Here is a 27,318-nt window from a genome sequence, read left to right on the forward strand (position 1 = left end):
AAATGTCACAACATAACTAGGTGATTATAAAGATGCTCTACAGGTGTCTCCAAAGGTATTTGTTGATTTGGCATAGATCAAGATTAGGATTTGTCACTCCGTGTATTGGAGAGGTATCTCTGGGCCCTCTCGGTAATGCACATCACTATAAGCCTTGCAAGCAACATGACTAATGAGTTAGTTATGAGATGATGCATTATGGAACGAGTAAAGAGACTCGCCGGTAACGAGATTGAACTAGGTATGATGATACCGACAATCGAATCTCGGGCTAGTAACATACCGATGACAAAGGGAATGACATATGTTGTTATGCGGTTTAACTGATAAAGATCTTCGTAGAATATGTAGGAGCCAATATGAGCATCCAGGTTCCGCTATTAGTTATTGACTGGAGATGTGTCTCGGTCATGCCTACATAGTTCTCGAACCCGTAGGGTCCGCACGCTTAACGTTCGATGATGATTTGTATTACTAGTTATGCGATTTGATAACCGAAGTTTGTTTGGAGTCCCAGATGAGAGCATGGACATGATGAGGAGTCTTGAAATGGCCGAGAGGTAAATATTCATATATTGGATGGTTATATTCGAACATCGGAATGGTTCCAAGTGATCCGGGTATTTTCCCAGAGTACCAAGGGGTTACCGAAACCCCCAGGAAAGTTAATGGGCCTTAGTGAGCTTTAGTGGAGAGAGGGAAGACAGCCACGAGGTGGTGCGCGCCTCCCCCTGCCCAAACCGAATTGTACAAGGGGTGTGGGCACGGCCCCCTCCTTCCTTCTCCTTCTCCCCTCCTTCCTTTCCCTCCGGTGGAAGAAAGGAAAAGCGAGGGGAGCGAATCCTACTTGGACTAGGAGTCCAAGTAGGACTCCCCCCTTGGCGCGCCCCTCCTGGCTATCGGCTTCTCTCCCTCCCTCCTTTATATAAGTGGCCAGGGGGCATGATGACCCACAAGTGTAGGGGATCTATCTTAGCCTTATCGATAAGTAAGAGTGTCGAACCCAACGAGGAGCAGAAGGAAATGATAAGCAGTTTTCAGTAAGGTATTCTCTGCAAGCACTGAAATTATCGGTAACAGATAGTTTTGTGATAAGGTAATTTGTAACGAGCAGCAAGTAATAAAAGTAAATAAGGTGCAGCAAGATGGCCCAATCCTTTTTGTAGCAAAGGACAAGCCTGGGCAAACTCTTATATAAAGGAAAGCGCTCCCGAGGACACATGGGAATTGTCGTCAAGCTAGTTTTCATCACGTTCATATGATTCGCGCTCGGTACTTTGATAATTTGATATGTGGGTGGACCGGTGCTTGGGTACTATCCTTACTTGGACAAGCATCCCACTTATGATTAACCCCCATTGCAAGAATCCGCAACTACAACATAAGTATTAAGGTAAACCTAACCATAGCATGAAACATATGGATCCAAATCAGCCCCTTACGAAACAACGCATAAACTAGGGTTTAAGCTTCTGTCACTCTAGCAACCCATCATCTACTTATTACTTCCCAATGCCTCCCTCTAGGCCCAAATAATGGTGAAGTGTCATGTAGTCGACGTTCACATAACACCACTAGAGGAGAGACAACATACATCTCATCAAAATATCGAACGAATACCAAATTCACATGACTACTAATAGCAAGACTTCTCCCATGTCCTCAGGAACAAACTTAACTACTCACAGAGCATATTCATGTTCATAATCAGAGGGGTATTAATATGCATAATGGATCTGAACATATGATCTTCCACCAAGTAAACCAACTAGCATGAACTACAAGGAGTAATCAACACTACTAGCAACCCACAGGTACCAATCTGAGGTTTGGATACAAAGATTGGATACAAGAGATGAACTAGGGTTTGAGATGAGATGGTGCTGGTGAAGATGTTTATGGAGATTGACCCCCTCCCGATGAGAGGATCATTGGTGATGACGATGGTGATGATTTCCCCCTCCCAGAGGGATGTTTCCCTGGTAGAACAGCTCCACCGAAGCCCTAGATTGGTTCCGCCAAGGTTCCGCCTCGTGGCGGCGGAGTTTCGTCCCGAAAGCTTGCTTATGATTTTTTCCAGGGTAAAAGACTTCATATAGTAGAAGATAGTCATCAGAGGGCCACTAGGGGGCCCATGAGGCAGGGGCGCGCCCCCCACCCTCGTGGACGGTGGGTGGCCCCCTCTATTACTTCTTTCACCCAATATTTTTTATATATTCTGAAACGTGTTCCCGTGAAGTTTCAGGACTTTTGGAGATGTGCAGAATAGGTCTCTAATATTTGCTCCTTTTCCAGCCCAGAATTCTAGCTGCCGGCATTCCCCCTCTTCATGTAAACCTTGTAAAATAAGAGAGAATAGGCATAAGTATTGTGACATAATGTGTGATAACAGCCCATAATGCAATAAATATCGATATAAAAGTAGGATGCAAAATGGACGTATCAACTCCCCCAAGCTTAGACCTCGCTTGTCCCCAAGAGAAAGTCGATATCGAAAAATATGTCCACATGTTTAGAGATAGAGGTGTCGATAAAATAAAATACGGACATGAGGGCATCATGATCATTCTTAGAACAGCAACATATCATATGATCTCTTATGCTAAAGTAACAATTCAATCACAATTTCAAGTATGAATCATAAACTTCATTGAGAACCAATAAACTCTGATCTCAGTCATTGAGGCAATTGCAATTTATCATAACATAGGAAAGAGTCAATATAAGAGCTTTTCTGCAAGACCACATACTCAACCATCTTTTAGTCTTTCATAATTGCTAACACTCACGCGATATTTATGGTTATGAAGTTTTAATTGGACACAGAGAAGATAGGGCTTATAGTTTTGCCTCTCAACGTTTTACCTCAAGGGTAATGTCAACAATAATAGTTCATGAAAACTCACATCCAATTAGCTATATATATCAGGATCTTTCCAACACATTGTGCTTGCCAAAGGATAAAATGTAAAAAGGAAAGGTGGATATCACCATGTCTCTTTGCATGAAGTATAAGACAAGAATAAAAGATAGGCCCTTCGCAGAGGGAAGCAGAGGTTGTCATGCGCTTTTGTGGTTGGATTCACAAAATGTTAATGCAAAAGAATGTCACTTTATATTGCCACTTGTGATATGGACCTTTATTATGCAGTCGGTCGCTTTTATTTCTTCCATATCACAAGATCTTATAAAGCTTATTTTCTCCACACTAATAAGTCATACATATTTAGAGAGCAATTTTTATTGCTTGCACCGATGACAACATACTTGAAGGATCTTACTCAATCCATAGGTAGGTATGGTGGACTCTCATGGCAAAAACGGGGTTGGGGGTATTTGGAAGCACAAGTAGTATCTCTACTTGGTGCAAAGAAATTGGCTAGCAAGAGAGGGAAAGGCAAGCTCAACATGTTGGACGATCCATGACAATATAATTTATCTTAGATGTAAGAAAACATAACCCATTATGTTGTCTTCCTGGTCCAACATCAACTCTTTAGCATATCATACTTTAATGAGTGCTCACAATTATAAAAGATGTCCAAGATAGTATATTTATATGTGAACCTCTCTTTCTTTATTACTTCCTATTAATTGCAACAGTGACCAAAACTATGTTTGTCAACTCTCAACAACTTTTATTCATCATACTCTTTATATGTGAGCTCATTACTCTCCATAAGATCCATATGATCTCTTTATCTCTTTTTTTATTTCTTCTCTTTTATTTTATTCCCTCAAGATCATAGCAAAATAATCAAGCCCTTGACTCAACACTAATATTTATTATATATAGCTCGCGGACTCGATTACATAAGAAGATCATAAAGCAAAACTCACAACAAGATCATACTAAAACTTTATTCTACTAGATCAAGATATTATCAAAAGGATCAAACTAAGAAAAACGGTAAAGATAAAATTGATGGTGATACAATACCGGGGCACTCCCCCCAAGCTTGGCAGTTGCCAAGGGGAGTGCCCATACCCATGCATGTTTATGTTTCCTTCCTCGGAGATGGTAATGAAGGAGTTGTTGATGATGCAAGCTTGTCGTCCATCTTCCAAGGCATAGGCTCACCATCATAGAAGGATGATCGAGTCTCCGGGATCCTCAAATCTGCGGCCAAACTCATCCTCTTGAACCTATATTCATACTCATAGTTTTGGTTTTGCGGGTCATAGATCTGGGCTTGGAGGTGCTCGATTTTCTCGTGAAGCTTGAAGATGGCCTCCCCAATGTTCTTGTCATCCAGCTTGTGGTTGTTGGTGAACTCCATGATCATTATATGGTTGGAGTCAAGTCCATGTTCCACCATCTCCTGGCACTTGAAAACTTGTTGTTCCAATGCCTCGAGCCTTGTCTCCATGCTTCCGGTCCTCCTTGGTCCCTCCACATCGCGGATGTGCAACAACCCCTCACGCATCTCAATGTTTTGAGGGTGTTGCAGCACCTCCGCGAGGTAGGGGTTGATGACCTTCTCGAAGAACTTGTCCTTGGGGGCACTTGAAGACGCCATGGCGACCTAGATCTGTCAGAAAAACAGCTCGAAACAAGAACAGGCGATTTTTGCATGATACGGTGATCAAAACCTTCAGGAGATTATATAATGAATTTTTACCGACCAAAAGAAGTATCGTGCAAGAAAACAGAGTCCGAAGAGCACACGAGGTGGCCACGAGGCAGGGGGCACGCCCTCCACCCTCATGGAAGCCCCGTGTCCTTTCCGATCTGCTTCTTATTTTCCTATTTTGTTAAATATTCCAAAACGGAGAAAAATTGCCATTAGAACTGTTTTGGAGTCGATTTACTTACCGTACCACATACCTATTCCTTTTCGGAGTCTGAAATGTTCCGGAAAGTGTCCTTTATGTATTCCTCTAGGATTACGGTTTCAATAATATTAGTTTCAACATTTATGGGATTACCTGAGATATAATGTTTGATTCTTTGACCATTCACTACCTTCGGATTTGTGCCTTTGAAGTTGTTGATTTTTATGGCACCAGAACGATAGACCTCCTCGATGACGTAAGGACCTTCCCATTTAGAGAGAAGTTTCCCTGCAAAAAATCTTAAATGAGAGTTGTATAGCAATACATAATCACCTACATTAAACTCACGCTTTTGTATCCATTTGTCATGCCATCTTTTAACTTTTTCTTTAAACAGTTTGGCATTCTCATAGGCATGGGTTCTCCATTCATCAAGTGAGCTAATGTCAAATAACCTCTTCTCACCGGCAAGTTTGAAATCATAATTGAGCTCTTTGATGGCCCAATATGCCTTATGTTCTAATTCGGGAGGTAAGTGACATGCTTTACCATAAACCATTTTATATGGAGACATACCCATAGGATTTTTATATGCAATTCTATAAGCCCATAATGCATCATCAAGTTTCTTAGACCAATTCTTTCTAGATCTATTAACAGTCTTTTGCAAAATTAATTTGAGCTCTCTGTTACTCAATTCTGCTTGACCACTAGACTATGGATGATAAGGAGATGCAATTCTATAATTAACATCATACTTAGCAAGCATTTTATGAAAGGCACCATGAATAAAATGTGAACCACCATCAGTCATTAAATATCTAGGGACTCCAAACCTCGGAAAAATAACTTCTTTAAGCATCTTAATAGGGGTGTTATGATCAGCACTACTAGTTGGAATAGCTTCTACCCACTTAGTAACGTAATCAACAGCAACTAGAATATGTGTATACCCATTAGAGGAAGGAAAAGGTCCCGTATAATCAAAGCCCCAAACATCAAATGGTTCAATAACAAGTGAATAATTCATAGGAATTTCTTGACGTCTAGTAATATTACCAATTCTTTGACATTCATCACAAGACAAACTTACGGGCATCCTTGAAGAGAGTAGGCCAATAAAAATCGGATTGCAATACCTTATGTGCAGTTCTATCTCCAGCATGGTGTCCTCCATAACCTTCGGAGTGACACTTGCGTAGGATCTGTTCCTGTTCATGCTCAGGTACACAACGTCTAATAATACCATCTACTCCTTCTTTATAAAGACGTGGGTCATCCCAGAAGTAATGTCTTAAATCATAGAAAAACTTTTTCTTTTGCTGGTATGTGAAACTAGGTGGTATAAATTTAGCAACAATGTAATTAGCATAATCAGCATACCATGGAGCAGTACGAGAAGCATTTATGAAACTTAATTGGTCATCAGGAAAGCTATCATAAATAGGTAGTGGGTCATCAAGAACATTCTCTAACCTAGACAAGTTGTCTGCAACGGGGTTCTCAACTCCCTTTCTATCAATAATATGCAAATCAAATTCTTGTAGCAGGAGAACCCATCTAATAAGTCTAGGTTTAGCATCTTTCTTCTCCATAAGATATTTAATAGCAGCATGATCAGTGTGAATAGTTACTTTAGAATCAACAATATAAGGTCTGAACTTATCACAAGAAAATACAACTGCTAAAAATTCCTTTTCAGTAGTAGCATAATTTCTCTGGGCATTATCTAGAGTTTTACCAGCATATTGAATAACATTTAATTTCTTATCAACTCTTTGTTCTAGAACAGCCCCTACAGCATAGTCACTAGCATCACACATGATTTCAAAGGGTAAATTCCAATCAGGTGGCTGAACAATAGGTGCAGAAATTAAGGTTTTCTTAAGTATTTCAAATGCTTCTACACAATCATCATCAAAGACAAAAGGAATATCGTTTTGTAATAGGTTAGTCAGAGGCCGGGAAATTTTTGAGAAGTCCTTAATGAACCTCCTATAAAAACCGGCATGACCAAGGAAACTTGTTATACCTTTGATGTCCTTGGGACATGACATCTTTTCAATAGCATCAACTTTAGCTTTGTCAACTTCAATACCTCTTTCAGAAATTTTATGCCCCAAGACAATACCTTCATTAACCATAAAGTGGCACTTCTCCCAATTCAAGACAAGCTTAGTTTCTTCGCATCTCTGCAAAACTCGATCAAGGTTGCTCAAGCAATCATCAAAAGAGGATCCATAAACAGAGAAATCATCCATAAAAACTTCACAAATTTTTCACAAAAGTCAGTGAATATAGCCATCATACATCTTTGAAAGGTAGCAGGTGCATTACATAAACCAAAAGGCATACGTCTATAAGCAAAGGTACTGAAAGGGCAAGTAAAAGTAGTCTTTTCTTGATCATCAGCTGACACTGGTATTCGAGAGAAACCAGAGTAACCATCTAGAAAGCAAAAATGTGTATGTTTGGATAATGTCTCTAGCATTTGATCAATGAAAGGCAAAGGGTAATGATCCTTTTTAGTGGCTTTATTTAATTTGCAGAAATCAATTACCATCCTATAACCTATAATAATTCTTTGCGGAATAAATTCATCTTTATCATTAGGAACGACAGTAATACCTCCCTTCTTAGGGACACAATGGACAGGACTTACCCACTAACTATCAGCAACGGGATAAATTATACCTACCTCAAGGAGCTTTAATATTTCCTTTCTTACCACTTCTTTCATCTTAGGATTTAGCCGTTGTTGGTGATTAGTAACTGGTTTAGCATATTTCTCCAATTTTATTTTGTGTTGACATAGAGTGGGACTAATGCCCTTAAGATCATCAAGAGTATATTCAATAGCAGCACAATGCTTCTTTAGAGTTTTCAATAATCTCTCTTCTTCATGCTCTGAAAGGTTAGCACTAATAATAATAGGATATATCTTCTTTTCATCAAGAGAAGCATATTTAAGAGTATCAGGCAATGGTTTAAGCTCAAACACGGGATCACCCTTGGGTGGAGGAGGATCACCTAGGATTTCAACAGGCAAGTTATGTTTCAAAATAGGTCCCTGTTTAAAGAATGCTTCATCTATTTCCCTTCTTTCATTCATAAACATATCATTTTCATGGTCTAGCAAATATTGTTCTAAAGGATCAGTAGGAGCCACGGCAATAGAAGCAAGACCAATAATTTCATCTTTACTAGGAAATTCTTTATCATGGGGTTGTCTATGAAATTTAGCAAAATTAAACTCATGAGACATATCCTCTAAACCAACAGAAACAATATCCTTATTGCAGTTTATCTTAGTATTAACAATATTCAAGAAGGGTCTACCAAATATAATGGGACAAAAGTTTTCTTGTGGGGAACCAAGAACAAGAAAACCAGCAGGATATTTAACCTTCCCACACAGGACTTCAACATATCTAACAATCCCAATTTGTGAAATAGTATCTCTATTGGCAAGTTTAATGGTAACATCGATATCTTCTATCTCAGTAGGTGCAATATCATGCATAATTTCTTCATATAAGGAATGAGGTATTGCACTTGCACTAGCACCCATATCACATAAGCCATGATAACAATGATCTCCTATTTTAATAGAAATAACAGGCATGCCTACAACAGGTCTATGTTTATTCTTAGCATCCGGTCTAGCAATTGTAGCAACTTCATTATAGAAGTAAATAACAAGCCCATCAATATTATCGGCCAAGAGACCTTTAACCATAGCAATTTTAGGTTCAACTTTAATTTTCTCAGGGGGTTTGTGTGTCTTAATATTACTTTTGTTAACCACAGTTGAAGTTTTAGCACGATCCTTTATTCTAACAGGGAAAGGTGGTTTCTCAATATAAGTAGTAGGAACAACAGGATCATTATAAGTGATAGTATTTTCTTCAACTTTAATAGGTGCAATTACTTTTACTTCAATGGGATGATTATATTTAAACCACTTCTCCTTAGGGAGATCAACATGAGTAGAAAGGATTCATAGAAAGAAGCTACTATCTCAGAGTCAAGTCCATATTTAGTGCTAAATTCATGGAAAACATCGGTATCCATAAAAGGTTTAACACAATCATACTTAGGTGTTATACCTGACTCCTTACCTTCATCGAGGTCCCAATCTTCAGAGTTGTGTTTAGTTCTTTCCAATAAATCCCATTTGAATTCAATAGTCTTCATCATAAAAGATCCAGTAAAAAAGTATCGAGCATGGAGCGATTACTGAGAGAAAGCCAAGCATAAAAATTTTGAATAATCATTTCTCTTGAGAGCTCATGATTGGGGCATGAATATAACATTGAGTTAAGCCTCCCCCAAGCTTGAGCGATGCTTTCTCCTTCGTGAGGCCAAAAATTATAAATATAATTACGATCACGATGAACAGGATGCATAGGATAAGACTTCTGATGAAATTCCAATTTCAATTGCTTGTAGTCCCATGATCCCATATCATCACATAGCCCATACTGATACGTATTCGCCGTATCTATAATTTTTGATTGTTCCATGCCAATATTATTCAACTTTCATATACTTTTGGCAACTTTTTATACTATTTTTGGGACTAACATATTGATCCAGTGCCCAGTGCCAGTTCCTGTTTGTTGCATGTTTTTTGTTTCGCAGAATATCCATATCAAACGGAGTCCAAACGGAATAAGAACTGGCGGAGATTTTTTTGGAATATATATGATTTTTGGGAAGAAGAATCCACGCGAGACGATGCTAGAGGGGCCCACGAGGTAGGGGGCGCGCCCCTGACCCTCGTGGCCACCCCGTAAGGCAGTTGGTGCCCTTCTTTCGCCACAAGAAAGCTAATTTCTGGATAGAGATCGTGTCAAAATTTCAGCCCAATCGGAGTTACAGATCTCCGGGAATATAAGAAACGGTGAAAGGGAAGAATCTGAGAACGCAGAACCAGAGAGAGACAGAGAGATAGATCCAATCTCGGAGGGGCTCTCGCCCCTCCCATGCCATGGAGGCCATGGACCAGAGGGGAAACCCTTCTCCCATCTAGGGAGGAGTTCAAGGAAGAAGAAGAAGGAGGGGGGCTCTCTCCCCCTCGCTTCCGGTGGCACCGGAGTGCCACCGGGGGCCATCATCATCACCGCGATCTTCACCAACAACTTCACCGCCATCATCACCAACTCTTCCCCCCTCTATGCAGCGGTGTAACATCTCTCTTACCCGCTATAATCTCTACTTAAACATGGTGCTCAACGCTATATATTATTTCCCAATGATGTATGGCTATCCTATGATGTTTGAGTAGATCTGTTTTGTCCTAATGGCTATTTGATGATCGTGATTGGTTTGAGTTGTATGTTTTATTATTGGTGCTTTCCTATGGTGCTCTCCATGTCGCGCAAGCATGAGGGATTCCCGCTGTAGGGTTTGCAATATGTTTATGATTTGCTTATGGTGGGTGGCGTGAGTGACAGAAGCACATACCCGAGTATGTAGGTTGTTTGCGTATGGGATAAAGGGGACTTGATGCTTTAATGCTATGGTTGTGTTTTACCTTAATGAATCTTTAGTAGTTACGGATGCTTGCTAGAGTTTCAATCATAAGTGCATATGATCCAAGTAGAGAAAGTATGTTAGCTTATGCCTCTCCCTCAAATAAAATTGCAATAATGATTACCGGTCTAGTTATCGATTGCCTAGGGACAAATAACCTTCTTGTTGACAAAAGCTCTTTACTAAATCTAATTTAGTTGTGTCTTCATCTAAACCGCCCCTACTTTATATTTACTTTCTCTTTATTATCTTGCATACCTATCCAACAACACCTACAAAGTACTTCTAGTTTCGTACTTGTTTCCGGTAAAGCGAACCTCAAGTGTGCGTAGAGTTGTATCGGTGGTCGATAGAACTTGAGGGAATATTTGTTCTACCTTTAGCTCCTCGTTGGGTTCGACACTCTTACTTAACGAAAGAGGCTACAATTGATCCCCTGTACTTGTGGGTTATCAAGACCTTTTTCTGGCGCCGTTGCCGGGGAGCAATAGTGTGGGTGAATATTCTCGTGTGTGCTTGTTTGCTTTATCACTAAGTAATTTTTATTTGCTGTTCTTAGTTGTTCTTTATCTTTAGTTATGGATATGGAACACGAAATACCAAAAAAATTTAGGTGTGATTTCTGCTCATGGAGATGGGGAACCTCCTAAAACCCTCGATGCTGGTTATGTGAAAGATATTATGTACTACTTTAATAATCCTAAGAAAACCCCATTTAATTATGTAATGGGAGTAACGTTGGATCAACGTGGATACTTTAGGGATTACCGCTTGACACAAAAAGGGAAACTATTATGGGATCAAATTCATATATTGAATTGGTATGCTAGGCAACTATGCTTGAGATATGATTATACTTGTTGCTCTAAGGTGAAGGCTCGACACCTTCCCTTTTTATGCAAATTTAATGATAATGAAACCTTAGCTTCTTAATGTAATGGTATATATGATTACTATGATGTGGAACAAATAGAAGAATTTGTTGCTTTTAAGGGTGCTTATGAAATTGAATCTATGTTTAAAGAGTTTGAAGATTTTGATGATGCTATTTATAGACCTGAAAATTTAGCTATCCTGAAATATTGTTATGAGAACTATGAATACAATTACGAAATTAATGTGCTTATTAAGAAAGTCTCCGCTATCCCAGAAGAGACCAATATTTTGCAGGAATCTATGGAAGAAGAAGTTGATGAAACTGTCATCTCATTGGATGAAAAAGATGAGGAGGAGAGCGAAGAACAAAAGGAGGAAGAGCAGATTAGCTACATGTGCCCACCTTCTAATGAGATTAACTCTTCAACTCATACATTGTTTAATTTCCCTTCGTGCTTACCGGAGGATGATTGCTATGATGATTGTTATGATCCCATTGATTCTCTTGAAATATCCCTTTTTGATGATGCTTGCTATGCTTGTGGCCAAGATGCCAATATGAATTATGCTTATGGAGATGAACTTGCTATAGTTCCTTATGTTAAACATGAAATTGTTGCTATTGCACCCACGCATGATAGTACTATTATCTTTTTGAATTCTCCAAACTACACTATATCGGAGAAGTTTGCACTTATTAAGGATTACATTGATGGGTTTCCTTTTACCGTTGCACATGATGATTTTGATGAATATAATATGCATGTGCTTGCTGCTCCTACTTGAAATTATTATGAGAGAGGAACTATTTCTCCACCTCTCTATGTTTCCAATACGATAAAATTGCAAGAAACTGTTTATACTATGCATTGGCCTTTACTATGTGTGCATGAATTGTTCTTTTATGACATGCCGATGCATAGGAAGAGATTTAGACTTCATCATTGCTTGATATATGTTACTTTGTGCTCACTACTAAATTACAAATCATTGCTAATTAAAATTGGCTTTGATATACCTTGGGATCCGGGTGGATCCATTACTTGAGCACTATATGCCTAGCTTAATGGCTTTAAAGAAAGCGCTGGCAGGGAGACAACCCGGAAGTTTTAGAGAGTCATTTATTTCTGTTGAGTGCTTGCATATATTTTAAAAACAACAAAAATAAAGAGGGGAACCCAAAAAAATTTCAAAAAGGAAAGTGAAAGTGAGAAAGACAAGCATTGTTGAAGTGGGAGAACTCCCTGAACTTTGTTCATGCTCACTGAAACTTTGTGAATCTTGATTACAGAAACTTTTCAACAAAAATAATTATTCCCTTGTACAATTCCATTGTATTATAAATATAATGTGCCAAGGTTTGCCTTCAGGATGGTTACAATGCTTGTTGGTTTGTGCGGTGCAGGACAGAAACTTTGGCGGTAGTGCATGAATTTTAATGTTTTACTGGAACGTAAAATGGTTCTGATTCTTTTTGCACTGTGTTCCTATACAAATTGTTTATTTTTCCTAATTTTGGTAGAATTTTTCCAGTATAAGAAGTATGGTGAATGTTCAGATTTCTTCAGACTGTTCTGTTTTAGACAGATTCTGTTTTTGATGCATAGTTTGCTTGTTTTGATGAAACTATCAATTTATATTAGTGGATTAAGGCACGAAAAAATTATATTACAGTAGACACGATGCAAAAACAAAATATGAATTGGTTTGCCAGAGTACTTAGAGTAGTGATTTGCTTTATTATACTAACGTATCTTACCGAGTTTTCTGTTGAAGTTTTGTGTGGATGAAGTGTTCGATGATTGAGAAGGTTTCAATGTGAGAAGAAGGAAGAGAGGCAAGAGCTCAAGCTTGGGGATGCCCGAGGCACCCCAAGTAAATATTCAAGGAGACTCAAGCGTCTAAGCTTGGGGATGCTGGGAAGGCATCCCCTCTTTCTTCAACAAGTATCAGTATGTTTCCGAATTCGTTTCGTTCATGCGATATGTGCAAGTCTTGGAGCGTCTTTTGCATTTAGGTTTTTATTTTTCTTTTTATGCACCATGCTGGTATGAGATAGTCCTTGATTGATTTATAGAATGCTCATTGCACTTCACTTATATCTTTTGAGTATGGCTTTATAGAATGCTTCATGTGCTTCACTTATATCATTTGAAGTTTGGATTGTCTGTTTCTCTTTACATAGAAAACCGCCATTTGTAGAATGCTCTTTTGCTTCACTTATATTTTTTAGAGCGTGGGCATATCTTTTGTAGAAAGAATTAAACTCTCTTGCTTCACTTATATCTATTTAGAGAGATGACAGGAATTGGTCATTCACATGGTTAGTCATAAAATCCTACATAAACTTGTAGATCGCCGAATATGATATGTTTGATTCCTTGCAATAGTTTTGCGATATAAAGATGGTGATATTAGAGTCATGCTAGTGGGTAGTTGTGGTTTGTAGAAATACTTGTGTTGAGGTTTGTGATTCCCGTAGCATGCACGTATGGTGAACCGTTATGTAACGAAGTCGGAGCATGAGGTGTTTATTGATTGTCTTCCTTATGAGTGGCAGTCGGGGACGAGCGATGGTCTTTTCCTACCAATCTATCCCCCTAGGAGCATGCGCGTAGTACTTTGTTTCGATGACTAATAGATTTTTGCAATAAGTATGTGAGTTCTTTATGACTAATGTTGACTCCATGGATTATACGCACTCTCACCCTTCCACCGTTGCTAGCCTCTCTAGTACCGCGCAGCTTTCACCCGTACCATAAACCCACCATATACCTTCCTCAAAACAGCCACCATACCTACCTATCATGGCATTTCCATAGCCATTCCGAGATATATTGCCATGCAACTTCCATCATCATCATATTCATGACTTGAGCATTCATTGTCATATTGCTTTGCATGATCTTAAGATAGCTAGCATGATGTTTTCATGGCTTGTCCGTTTTTTGATGTCATTGCTATGCTAGATCATTGCACATCCCGGTACATCGCCGGAGGCATCCATATAGAGTCATACTTTGTTTTAGACATTGAGTTGTAATATCGAGTTGTAAGTAAATAAAAGTGTGATGATCATCATTATTAGAGCATTGCCCCAATGAGGAAAGGATGATGGAGACTATGATTCCCCCACAAGTTGGGATGAGACTCCAGACAAAAAAATAAAAAAAAAATAAAAAATAAAAAAAGAGAGAGAGAGAAAGGCCAAAAAAAAGAGAAGGCCCAAAAAAGAGAAAAAAAAGAAAACAAAAAAATGAGAGAAAAAGAGAGAAGGGGCAATGCTACTATCCTTTTTCCACACTTTTGCTTCAAAGTAGCACCATGTTCTTCATATAGAGAGTCTCTTGAGTTATCACTTTCATATACTAGTGGGAATTTTCATTATATAACTTGGCTTGTATATTCCAATGATGGGCTTCCTCAAATGCCCGAGGTCTTCATGAGCAAGCAAGTTGGATGCACACCCACTTAGTTTCAGTTAGAGCTTTCATACACTTATAGCTCTAGTGCATCCGTTGCATGGCAATCCCTACTCACTCACATTGATATCTATTGATGGGCATCTCCATAGCCCGTTGATACGCCGAGTTGATGTGAGACTATCTTCTCCTTTTTGTCTTCTCCACCATCATATTCTATTCCACCTATAGTGCTATGTCCATGGCTCACGCTCATGTATTGCGTGAAAGTTGAAAAGGTTTGAGAACGTCAAAAGTATGAAACAATTGCTTGGCTTGTCATCGGGTTTGTGCATGATGTGAATATTTTGTGTGGGGAAGATGGAGCATAGCCAGACTATATGATTTTGTAGGGATAACTTTCTTTGGCCTTGTTATTTTGAAAAGACATGATTGCTTTATTAGTGGGTTTGAAATATTATTGTTTTTATGTCAAATGATAGACTATTGCTTTGAATCACTCGTATCTTAATATTCATGCCATGATTAGACATATGATCAAGATTATGCTAGGTAGCATTCCACATCAAAAATTATCTTTTTATCATTTACCTACTCGAGGACGAGCAGGAATTAAGCTTGGGGATGCTGATACGTCTCCGTCGTATCTATAATTTTTGATTGTTCCATGCCAATATTATTCAACTTTCATATACTTTTGGCAACTTTTTATACTATTTTTGGGACTAACATATTGATCCAGTGCCCAGTGCCAGTTCCTGTTTGTTGCATGTTTTTTGTTTCGCAGAATATCCATATCAAACGGAGTCCAAACAAAATAAAAACTGATGGAGATTGTTTTTTTGGAATATATATGATTTTTGGGAAGAAGAATCCACGCGAGACGATGCTCGAGGGGCACACGAGGTAGGGGGGCATGCCCCAGGGTGTCAGGCACGCCCCTGACCCTCGTGGCCACCCCGTAAGGCAGTTGGTGCCCTTCTTTCGCCGTAAGAAAGCTAATTTCCGGATAGATATCGTGCCAAAATTTTAGCCCAATCAGAGTTACGGATCTCCGGGAATATAAGAAACGATGAAAGGGAAGAATCTGAGAACGCAGAATCAGAGAGAAACAGAGAGATAGATCCAATCTCGGAGGGGCTCTCGCCCCTCCCATGCCATGGAGGCCATGGACCAGAGGGGAAACCCTTCTCCCATCTAGGTAGGAGGTCAAGGAAGAAGAAGAAGGAGGGGGCTCTCTCCCCCTCGCTTCTGGTGGCACCGGAGTGCCACCGGGGGCCATCATCATCACCGCGATCTTCACCAACAACTTCACCGCCATCATCACCAACTCTTCCCCTCTCTATGCAACGGTGTAACCTCTCTCTTACCCGGTGTAATCTCTACTTAAACATGGTGCTCAACGCTATATATTATTTCCCAATGATGTATGGCTATCCTATGATGTTTGAGTAGATCTGTTTTGTCCTAATGGCTATTTGATGATCGTGATTGGTTTGAGTTGTATGTTTTATTATTGGTGATGTCCTATGGTGCTCTCCATGTCACGCAAGCGTGAGGGATTCCCGCTGTAGGGTTTGCAATATGTTTATGATTTGCTTATGGTGAGTGGCGTGAGTGACAGAAGCACAGACCCGAGTAAGTAGGTTGTTTCCGTATGGGATAAAGGGGACTTGATGCTCTAATGCTATGGTTGGGTTTTACCTTAATGAATCTTTAGTAGTTGCGGATGCTTGCTAGAGTTCCAATCATAAGTGCATATGATCCAAGTAGAGAAAGTATGTTAGCTTATGCCTCTCCCTCAAATAAAATTGCAATAATGATTACCAGTCTAGTTATCGATTGCCTAGGGACAAATAACCTTCTTGTTGACAAAAGCTCTTTACTAAAACTAATTTAGTTGTGTCTTCATCTAAACAGCCCCTACTTTATATTTACTTGCTCTTTATTATCTTGCATACCTATCCAACAACACCTACAAAGTACTTCTAGTTTCATACTTGTTTCCGGTAAAGCGAACGTCAAGTGTGCGTAGAGTTGTAGTTGTATCGGTGGTCGATAGAACTTGAGGGAATATTTGTTCTACCTTTAGCTCATCGTTGGGTTCGACACTCTTACTTATCAAAAGAGGCTACAATTGATCCCCTATACTTGTGGATTATCACATACCATGTCAATGCCTCTCCCTTCAAGGATAAAGGGAGGACCTTCTTCTTGATAACATCATCGGGCATACCTGCAAGCTTAAATAATCCACAAACTTCATCCACATAGATTAGGTGTAAATCGGGACGCAATGTTCCATCACCTATGAAAGGATTAGCTAGCAGTTTCTCTATCATACCCGAAGGAATTTCAAAGTAAACATTTTCAGTAGGTTTAGGAGAAACTCTTTGCTCTACTGGTCGGGGTGAAGATACCCCGAACAAGCCCCTCAAAGGATTATATTCCATAGTAACAAGTGACAGTAAATTTCAGCACACTATGTAAATTTTTCCTTACCAAATTCCACCTACCAAAGGCGCTTCACTCCCCGACAATGGCGCCAGAAAAGAATCTTGATGACCCACAAGTGTAGGGGATCTATCGTAGCCTTTTCTATAAGTAAGAGTGTCTAACCCAACGAGGAGCAGAAGAAAGTGATAAGCAGTTTTCAGTAAGGTATTCTTTGCAAGCACTGAAATTATCGGGAACAGATAGTTTTGTGATAAGGTAATTTGTAACGAGTAGCAAGTAATAAAAGTAAATAAGGTGTAGCAAGATGGCCCAATCCTTTTTGTAGCAAAGGACAAGCCTGGACAAACTCTTATATGAAGGAAAGCGCTCCCGAGGACACATGGGAATTATCGTCAATCTAGTTTTCATCACGTTCATATGATTCGCGTTCGGTACTTTGATAATTTGATATGTGGGTGGACCAGCGCTTGGGTATTGTCCTTACTTGGACAAGAATCCCACTTATAATTAACCCCCATTGCAAGCAACCCCAACTACAACAGAAGTATTAAGGTAAACGTAACCATAGCATGAAACATATGGATCCAAATCAGCCCCTTACGAAGCAACGCATAAACTAGGGTTTAAGCTTCTGTCACTCTAGCAACCCATAATCTACTTATTACTTCCCAATGCCTCCCTTTAGGCCCAAACAATGGTGAAGTGTCATGTAGTCGACGTTCACATGACACCACTAGAAGGACGACAACATACATCTCATCAAAATATCGAACGAATACCAAATTCACATGACTACTTATAGCAAGACTTTTCCCATGTCCTCAGGAACAAACGTAACTACTCACAAAGAATATTCATGTTCATAATCAGAGGGGTATTAATATGCATAATGGATCTGAACATATGATCTTCCAGCAAGTAAACCAACTAGCATCAACTACAAGGAGTAATCAACACTACTAGCAACGCACAGGTACCAATCTGAGGTTTGGATACAAAGATTGGATACAAGAGATGAACTAGGGTTTGAGATGAGATGGTGCTGGTGAAGATGTTGATGGAGATTGACCCCCTCCTGATGAGAGGATCGTTGGTGATGACGATGATGATGATTTCCCCGTCCCGGAGGGAAGTTTCCCCGGCAGAACAGCTCCGCCGGAGCCCTAGATTGGTTCCGCCAAGGTTCCGACTCGTGGCGACGGAGTTTCGTCCCGAAAGCTTGCTTATGATTTTTTCCAGGGTAAAAGACTTCATATAGCAGAAGATGGTCATCGGAGGGCCACCAGGGGGCCCACGAGGCAGGGGGCGCGCCCCCCACCCTCGTGGATGGTGGGTGGCCCCCCTCTGGTACTTCTTTCGCCCAATATTTTTTATATATTTTGAAACGTGCTCCCGTGAAGTTTCAGGACTTTTGGAGATGTGCAGAATAGGTCTCTAATATTTGCTCCTTTTCCAGCCTAGAATTCCAGCTGCCGGCATTCCCCCTCTTCATGTAAACCTTGTAAAATAACAGAGAATAGGCATAAGTATTGTGACATAACGTGTGATAACAACCCATAATGCAATAAATATCGATATAAAAGCATGATGCAAAATGGACGTATCAGGGCACCCCAACAGCACAACAGACAATCTCTTAGCCATGTGCGTTGCCGCCCTCCGCAGTTTAACACCTCGGTCATATCGTCGTAGTGCTTAGGCGAAGCCCTGTGCCGATAACTTCATCATCACTGTCGCCATGCCGTCATGCTGACGGAACTCTCCCTTGTCCTCAAATGGATCGAGAGCTCGAGGGACGTCATCGTGTTGAATGTGTGCTGAACACGGAGATGCCTTTTGTTCGGTTGAATTGTGAAGACGTTCGACTACATCAACCGCGTTACTAAACTCTTCCGCTTTTGGTCTATGAGGGTACATGGACACACTCTCCCCTCTCGTTGCTATGCACCTCCTAGTTAGATCTTGCGTGATCATAGGATTTTTTTTGAATTATTACGTTCCCCAACAACTGCATTGTTAATTTCCTGAATATTCCTCCTATCGAAAGGATAGCCACAAAGCAAAATCCAAACTTCCCTATGAAGATCCAGTCTTCTCAAGTTGAGACTTCTATCATGTTTCTCAAAGATCACATGCACATCCGTGTAGAGGTGGGGACTGTTTGTAACTAGATCATCATGATCAAAGACACTATTCATCTTCACATATGTTTGACCAAAGGGCATGGGGCTAGTTCAGAAAACCCAAGATGCCTATCTGCAAAGAAATCAATAAGTACCTCTCTAACAGTGTTAAACTTCACTGGAAGATTTGGCATTGGGACGATGGAGACAATCGCCCAATCTTCGTGAGTTAGTGGGGGAGTCGATGTGACCACACGAACCCTAGCAGGACGTCCCTCAACTACAATGTTGTGGTGGTTTGGCAGCAGAAAAGGAGTTAGGTCGAAGGGGAAGTTGGCCATTGCCGCCGGCGACGAGAGGAGGTGCTGATTTTTCGCCCTACTTTGCTCTGGAGGAGACTGAATGGTGGCCGAGAGGAGGCGCTGTGATACAGAATCTGGAGCATCTGAGTAATGGCGAAGACCAACTCAGGCAAGTGGAATCGAGTTAATTGGGGCAACAGATTGACTAGTCGGCCGAATGACCGCACATGCCGTCTCCGTCGCGTGAATAGTGGCAGACTGCCTCGAAATACTGAGTGTCGGGGGAGGGCTGGGGTTGGGCTCACCAGAGTGCATGGGCTGGGCCGAGTAGTAGTCCCTAGCGATGTGGCCCCGATGTTTATAGGTTCTGCATTTGATTCTATTGGTGTAGCTGGGCCTAAGATACCCGGGAGCAAACAGCGCACACAGAATGGGCCATGGTCCTTATTTTGAACGTGCTGAGATCCCGCCCCTATAGCAGTAATTGCTTGATTGGGAGAGTAATGGCCATGATGAGGCGGAAAACCCCCTGGTGTCGCTCTGCATGAACGTAGTGCATGATCCAGGGTAGATCTGGTCACAGGTGAAGCATGATTGACATATGCAGCAGGGGATCTAAGAGCATAGATGTAAGATTTACGAGGATGTCTATTGAACACATGGGTCCATTCATCCTCTTTTTCTTGCAGATATTGGTCAACCTCCCAATAAGAATTTGGACCTCCACTACCCCAGGAGAAAGTTGATGTTGAGCTGTGGCAAAGCAATGTTACCTTGTTTGATAATAGAGAATCCCACTTCCTTAGATGATGCCGAGAACTTGAAAGACCAATTTTGCAGTCGTTGAACTTTGAAAAGAGATGCTCGGCCTCCAAAACATGATAAAAGGATGGTACTCACAGACTCCTCAGTGAGTCTAATTTGTGATCTAGTAAATTCTGCAACCAATAGGAACTCATGCATCTCCTTACCTTCCTCAAAGTTGATTGGAACTCCCCATTTTTGCCAAACCTCTGCAGCAAAATCTTGACCCTTATCAAAATTCAGATCCGCCAGCGCCATGGAAGAAGCCGGTAGAGGAATGGCAGCCGAAGAAAAGGGAATGGTGAATCTGGATGGAGGATAGGATGGAGGAGTGGTGGAGGTGAATTGGTGGCCACCGCGGCCGGAGTGGCCGGTGGCGTGGGCTAGGAGGCTAGGCTGATAGTGCTATGTCACTCTGCACTCATGTACAAGCTATCTGAAACATTGTTCCGATGACTTCGGGTTTTGATTAGCGAAAAGGACGAGGTGCTCAAGGAGATGATTATCCTGTTGGATTCAGGAGCATCATGAGTGCTTAATCAAGATGCAATAAGCATGCCCATCAGAAAGATGCTTGCTGAGCTAAGAGGTTACAGCTTATGTGCAAATTACCTGAATAAATGGTTTATCGCACTAAGGGATCTCCATTGTGAACTTGCCTTGTAAAAAACTAGCACTCATTTTTTCTTCAAAACCGGCCTGCACCACATGACCTCAGGACATACCAGCAGAGTAACACACATGGCCTGCTCAGTAGTCCTCTATTCGGTTAGCTAGATCCACAAGATTCTATTTCAAAGATCTTAAAATTAAGAATACCACTTTTCCAACATTGGTATCATTAGTGTTTCAAGATCAGAGGTGTCTTTTCAGCCCCAGATGACCAAAACATGTGTATTACCATAAAATAGTAGCTTATCAAAATGATTTCTGTAACAAAGAGTAGATGTACAAAATTGGTATGTTGTCCATAATTGTAATGTGCAATATTCTTAGATGTATAGACAAATTTAATACCAAAACCAAAATTTACTGAATTAACTACACATATATGCGTATATAAGAAAAAACTTGAGTTCACATGTACTTGCATGCGTAATTCCAAAGGTTCAGTTCAAAAAATTCAATCAGTCTGATCTAAGATTTTAACACGTTCTACATTTGACTAAGCATTAGAGCAGAGCATCTCACTAAATTTTTTTGTAAAAACTTATTTATGAAATCACTTTTTTGCCGCCTATTTATGAAATCACTTGATGTACAGTATGGAAACCAATACAGAACAAGAAAAGGATTTATCCATTTCTCAACTGTGGCACCCCGGCTCAGAGAAACCGGAACACCCCGTATTCCAGCCTAGAGATCGAGAAGTCTTCTGGAATATGTCACTTCTTAGCATAGAACAAATCAGCTATTTATTATAGTCTATATGGATACAAGGGATCACATCGGCACAGTGACACTACACCTGCCATGGTTGCTCTATGCAAGCAGCAGAACAACACAAAGCAGCGGAATAACACTAGCAGCGGAACAACGACGACAGTGATGAACTCCACTCCGCAAGGACTCTGGCTGGAACGCTTATCCTAGCTCGCAAACAAGGAATCCACGGCAAACAAGCAATCAAATCTGGCATGACCTGCAAGCTGGCATGACACGCCAGGTCAGTACATTGAATGTACTTGCAAGCTCACAGCAACCAAAGCAATCAAGACAGACAACAACATGATAGTTACAGATTAACAAGGATTAACATGATACTATCAGAACAACATGGCATGAACAACATGATACAACTAGAACGATACGAGCATGGCATGAACATATAAACATGATGACACTATCATGCAACATGATGACATTATCATGCACCAACTTACTCTATTCGGGTTACCTCGTAACCAACACGGACATCACACGATCATCTCAGGATCCAATCAAGCTTGGTATTAACAATACCATAGTGTTCATTACATGACCGCAAGGAGCTTGATCTTCACCCTTGACACTCGCATAACCCCACAAATATCCATCAACTCGGTATCCTCGATACCACAATGATCATCTCACGATCACAACCACAAATATCCATCAACTCGATATCCTCGATACCACTGTGATCATCTCACGATCACAACCACAAATATCCATCAACTCGATATCCTCGATACCACGATGATCATCCCACGATCACAACCAATCTCTTTCTCATCATCGAACAAGGGTTGTTATTAAGCAAGTTATTATTATTACTGTTGACCCACAGTGTGACCAACTACGAAATGAACCCTTATTCGCGGGCACGGCTATCGATAGATTTAATACACACTCTGTAGAGGTAGGGGACTTTACCCACACCACAGAACCCATGGTCTCACACTCCCATTCGGGTGGACCAACGGCGTTCCGACAAAACTGATCTACTGTCATGACACTCTCCCGGCCACTCTGACCAACACCCCCTTGGGGTTCAGTCCTGGGTGGCCCCGTTCCTACCCATCACGGCACCGTCATGGCAAAACGGCCACCGTCGTGGTAAAACAAAAACGGTCCCAAAAGGGGACAAAAGAGATTATCATCCAACTAAGGTCTCACAAGGCTTATGTCGTCCTGTCTGGCCAAGGTAGCACCCGCGCTTAACCTTCCATCGTTGGAGGCGCCAGCGAGAGGCACAACAATGGACCCAGTTAGGACCTTCCCATAAAGGCAAGCGTGGTTGCACTGGTCAGCTCGATATGGTGGCACCATGACTCAGCCAACAATTGTGCAAGTTCAATTTAATCAGGTTAAACTTGAATACAAATATGTTGAGCCATGATAAAATAATATGATGCCATTACAATGCATGAGTATGATATCAACATACGCATGAGGGTACAACATAACTATCAAGCATATCAACAATGAATCATATCCAACTGAGGATGGCATAATGACGAGCATGAATATCACAAGTACAACACTACTCATTGTATAACATAACCATTAGCATCAACAATAAGTACCATGCAAGAACACATTAATAACATAACCGAGTAAGCACTTAACCCACTAACCACAAGGAAGAATGCATATCACCGGTACTCGGTAACCGACGACAGTCATGCACCGAAGAACATGACCAACCCATCATGCACTACTATCAGGAATGACCACTATGAAAGTAATACTAACAGGAAGAACATGATAACTAGGTGCATATGAGCATAGCATGAAAGTAAACACAGATCCATAAGCATAACCGAAATAGCAATAGCAGTAGCAAAACAAACAGACAGTTATTTAAGATTCGGGTTGAAAACCAATGCTAATGCATGGCTATCATGCAAATGGTGGTTGTGGCTTGCCTGGGGATGAAGAAAGTTCTGGGGAGAAGTGCGGTGAAGCCTCAGAAAGAATCGCCGAAAACAGTTCTCTCTCGGAGGGGGCTGTTTACAGGCAAAGGCAAAGTGATCATTTCCATTATATCAAACCATAGTGAAAAGTATACCAGCAGAACAGGCTCGACAAAATGAAGACATGGGCTTTGGATTCACCTCAAACGGAGTTGCAAGCAAAAAGTTATAGCCCAACAAAGTCCAGGGACCAAGCTATAAAAATATTTCTACAAACAGGCCCTTGAATGAGAAAACAGAAAACGCCTAAGGAGAGAATACGTTTTCAAACTAGGAAATCGCGCTTACGGCTGGAGCAGAAGAGCAATACGCTTTTTGAAGACGAAAACGTACTTTTGGAAAGTACGTTTCCACTTATCCACGTGGCAGAGGCGGGGCCGGGGCTGGTCAACGTTGAGAGACCGACAGATGGGCCCGCGGCGCTCTCTCTCTCTCCTCCCGCTGGTCTCCTTCTTCTTCCCGACGATGGACGCAGCAGAGGCGTGGCCAGCCGCCTCGACGCCGGCAGCGGGCGCATCCGGCCATCTACCGCGGTGTGCCACCTAACAAAATGATCTGGAGACCGCGCCGCATCGGATGGTGGGGCTCTACGTCGCCGAGCAGCGAAGGGTGGAGCGGGGCGTTGGCTACGGCAGAGGAGAGTTTCGGGCTCCGGTGGAACTAGTGCTACAATGGGGGAGAGGAGTGGACGAGGCTGCAGGGAGGTTCGCCGGACTCTAGTGGATGCTCTGGAAGTGGAGAGGAGGAGGCTGAAGCACAGGTTCGCCGGAATCAAAGCAAGGCTTGCCAGCGACCGTGGTGGCAGAGGAGCTTGGGGAGGCACTCCGGCGAAGTTCTGAGAGGCTGGGGAGGCATAGGGGAGCGAGGGGAGGCTGGTGGTGCAGAAGAGAGCGCTCAGGAGTGCCTCAAAATAGGTGGGGCGAGGGAGCACGGCTCGGGTGCCGCCAAGGACACGATGGCCAGCTCCGGTGATGGTCGGATGCATCACGGGGAGGGCGAGGAACGCGACGAAGGGGAGTGGACGAACCTCACGAGACAGAAGAGGCCGAGGGGAGGGACTTAAATGGCCGCGGAGCGAGGTGCCAAGATGGTTGCCGCCGCTCGAGCTCGGCCAAAGCTCTGGCGAGGCTCAGCGAGCACGGGACGGCACGGGAACGCGGCGAGGGGAGGAGCAACGAGCCGCAGAGCTCACGGAGCAGAGGAGGCCAAGGGAACTCGGGGAGGAAGCGGACAGAGGATGAAGACGACGGTCGGCTACAGCGCGTCCGTGGGCGCGCGGCGACGGGCACCGACGGAGAAGCGGACGGAGGGGGCAAGGGCTCAGGGCGATGCAGTCGATCACGAGGAGGCTACTGGACATGGTTGTGAGTCGAGACGAGAAAAGCATGGACGAGCATGGACAAGCACGGCACCGAGGTCGTGCCAGAATGTGTTATTGCAAGCCAGGGCCATAATCACCGTGTGAACTGGCGAGGAGAAGATGCCAAGGGCTGGAAGATGATGTCTCGGGTGGAGTCCATCCAGGGGAGGTTTCAACTGCGGTGGTAGCTCGGTTAAAGACTCTGTGGTTAAATGGTAAGTGAGCTCTGAAGTTTGTTATTGCAAACTTGATCATACCATTGTGATCAACAGATAAAGGCTAAGGGCCAAGTGAGTTGTCTGGGGTGTTTAGGTTAGGAAGGAATATAATCCTATCTATTATGAGATGATTTGAACCAGTATTTAATATAGTTGCTTAACAACCACAAAAATCATTCTAGAAACAAGAACAAGAAGAAGCACTCATATAGAGTGATGAATTGAGCTGAAAATGGGCATGACAGGATTATTTGATCATATGAGAGTGCCATAAAAATTTCATGCCATTTGGCCAAGCCAAAATGGTACTTCCTTCATACAGCACTTCTCTGGACAAAAACTTAGGAAAAATCCTGAGGAAAGATGGCTAGATGAACTATGCCCAAATTTTGTAGAGATAGGTTATATAGGTAGTAGAAGGCCCTGGAAAATTTTCAGCAATAATGGAGCAATATAAAATGTACTTGCTTCACTAAATGAAAATTTGGACAGAAACAAAGAATTGATGCTCAGCTCACAAGGATGCCTTGAATGAGCTCAAATCTTGAGGAGGGTGATGATTTGGTCATATGAAGGGACATGCAAAATTTCAAATCAATAGGATTAACCTAGCTAGTACTTCCTTCACAAGAATTCCCTGAGGCAGGAACTTTAAAAAATTGCTCAGGAATATTCACTAGGCAAATTAAGTTGAATTTTGGCATGAGGCAATTATATGGACATGAAAATGTGTCCAATAAGTTTGAGGTCAATTGGGCAAAGGTAAATGGCACTTGCTTCACAATTTGCCATTCAGGATAGAATAAGAAAATATATAATTGAGCATGAGGAACATGGCAAATGAAAAATCCTGCCATATTTGAGAAAGATATGACCCAAAAAAATTATGAGAATTATTTGGGAATTTTAGGAGTGATGGAAATATAGGTTGTTTCACAACCTAGGGCATATTAGGTTTATTCCTTTAATAGGAAAGGAATATTCCCAAGGAAAAAAATATTGGGGTTTGGTCCAAGATGGGAATGGCAAGGTCTTGAGAAGGGTTTAAGGATGACAAGCCACTCTGGAAAGAAAGAAGAGGGCATCTTCTTTAGTTTCCAGACCACATAGTCACGGAAAAAAGAAAACCTAAGCAAAAATCTCAGATAAACAAAAGAAAAAGAAAGGGCCAAAAATCAGGCTGTGACATCAACTTTCCTCTGGCCTAATATCTTAATGAGCAGAACTTCAATATACATTTATTGTCATGAGACTGTAGTACGATCTTCACTTGGTTACTGCCTTTGCTACTGAAACTGGATGTTTACGTTTCGAATCCCATCACCCACAATTTCACTTTTGCGATTTAGAAATCAGAAGAAAGAAAATATATGGGCCTACCCAGCTCGCGGGAGGTGGTGTGTGCTTCAGGCGCGCGCTAACAAAATGGCCTATAACAGGCGCGTGAAGCGCCAGGCGCTGACAACGCTCGCATGGGAAGCTAGCGAGTCGGCCCATTCGTAGAAAAAAACAGTAAAAAATATCGTTATTTTGGTGTGTGTGTGTGTGTGTGTGTGTGTGTGTGTGTGTGTGTGTGTGTGTGTAGGAGATCTAGGAATCGAACTCTTCACAAAACAAAGATCAACCTGACCCCATAACCAGAATTAATTATTTGAAAATAAATTCATAAAAAATATAAGAAAACCACAAATTCTAAATAAAGTTTGAAAAATAGAAGAAAAAAGATTTGTGAAGTTTTTAGAAAATCATCAATTTCGACAAAATTCCTCCATTTGAAAAAAAATCATCAATTCTTAAAACAGTTCATCGAATTTTGAAAAAAATAACAAATTCGAAAAAAAATCATTGATTTCGAAAAAAGTCCATCGATTTGGAAAAAAGTTCATCAGTTTTGAAAAAAAGTTCACAACTTTATAAACAAGTTGACGAATTTGAAAAAAGTTCACCGAGTTTAAAAATATATCATCGAATTTGTAGATGTTTATCGATTTATAAAAATGCTCACCGAACTAGAAAAACGTTCATCGATTTTGTAAAAAAAGAT

This window comes from Triticum dicoccoides, chromosome 5A (genome assembly GCF_002162155.2).
Source record: "Triticum dicoccoides isolate Atlit2015 ecotype Zavitan chromosome 5A, WEW_v2.0, whole genome shotgun sequence".
NCBI lineage: Eukaryota > Viridiplantae > Streptophyta > Magnoliopsida > Poales > Poaceae > Triticum > Triticum dicoccoides.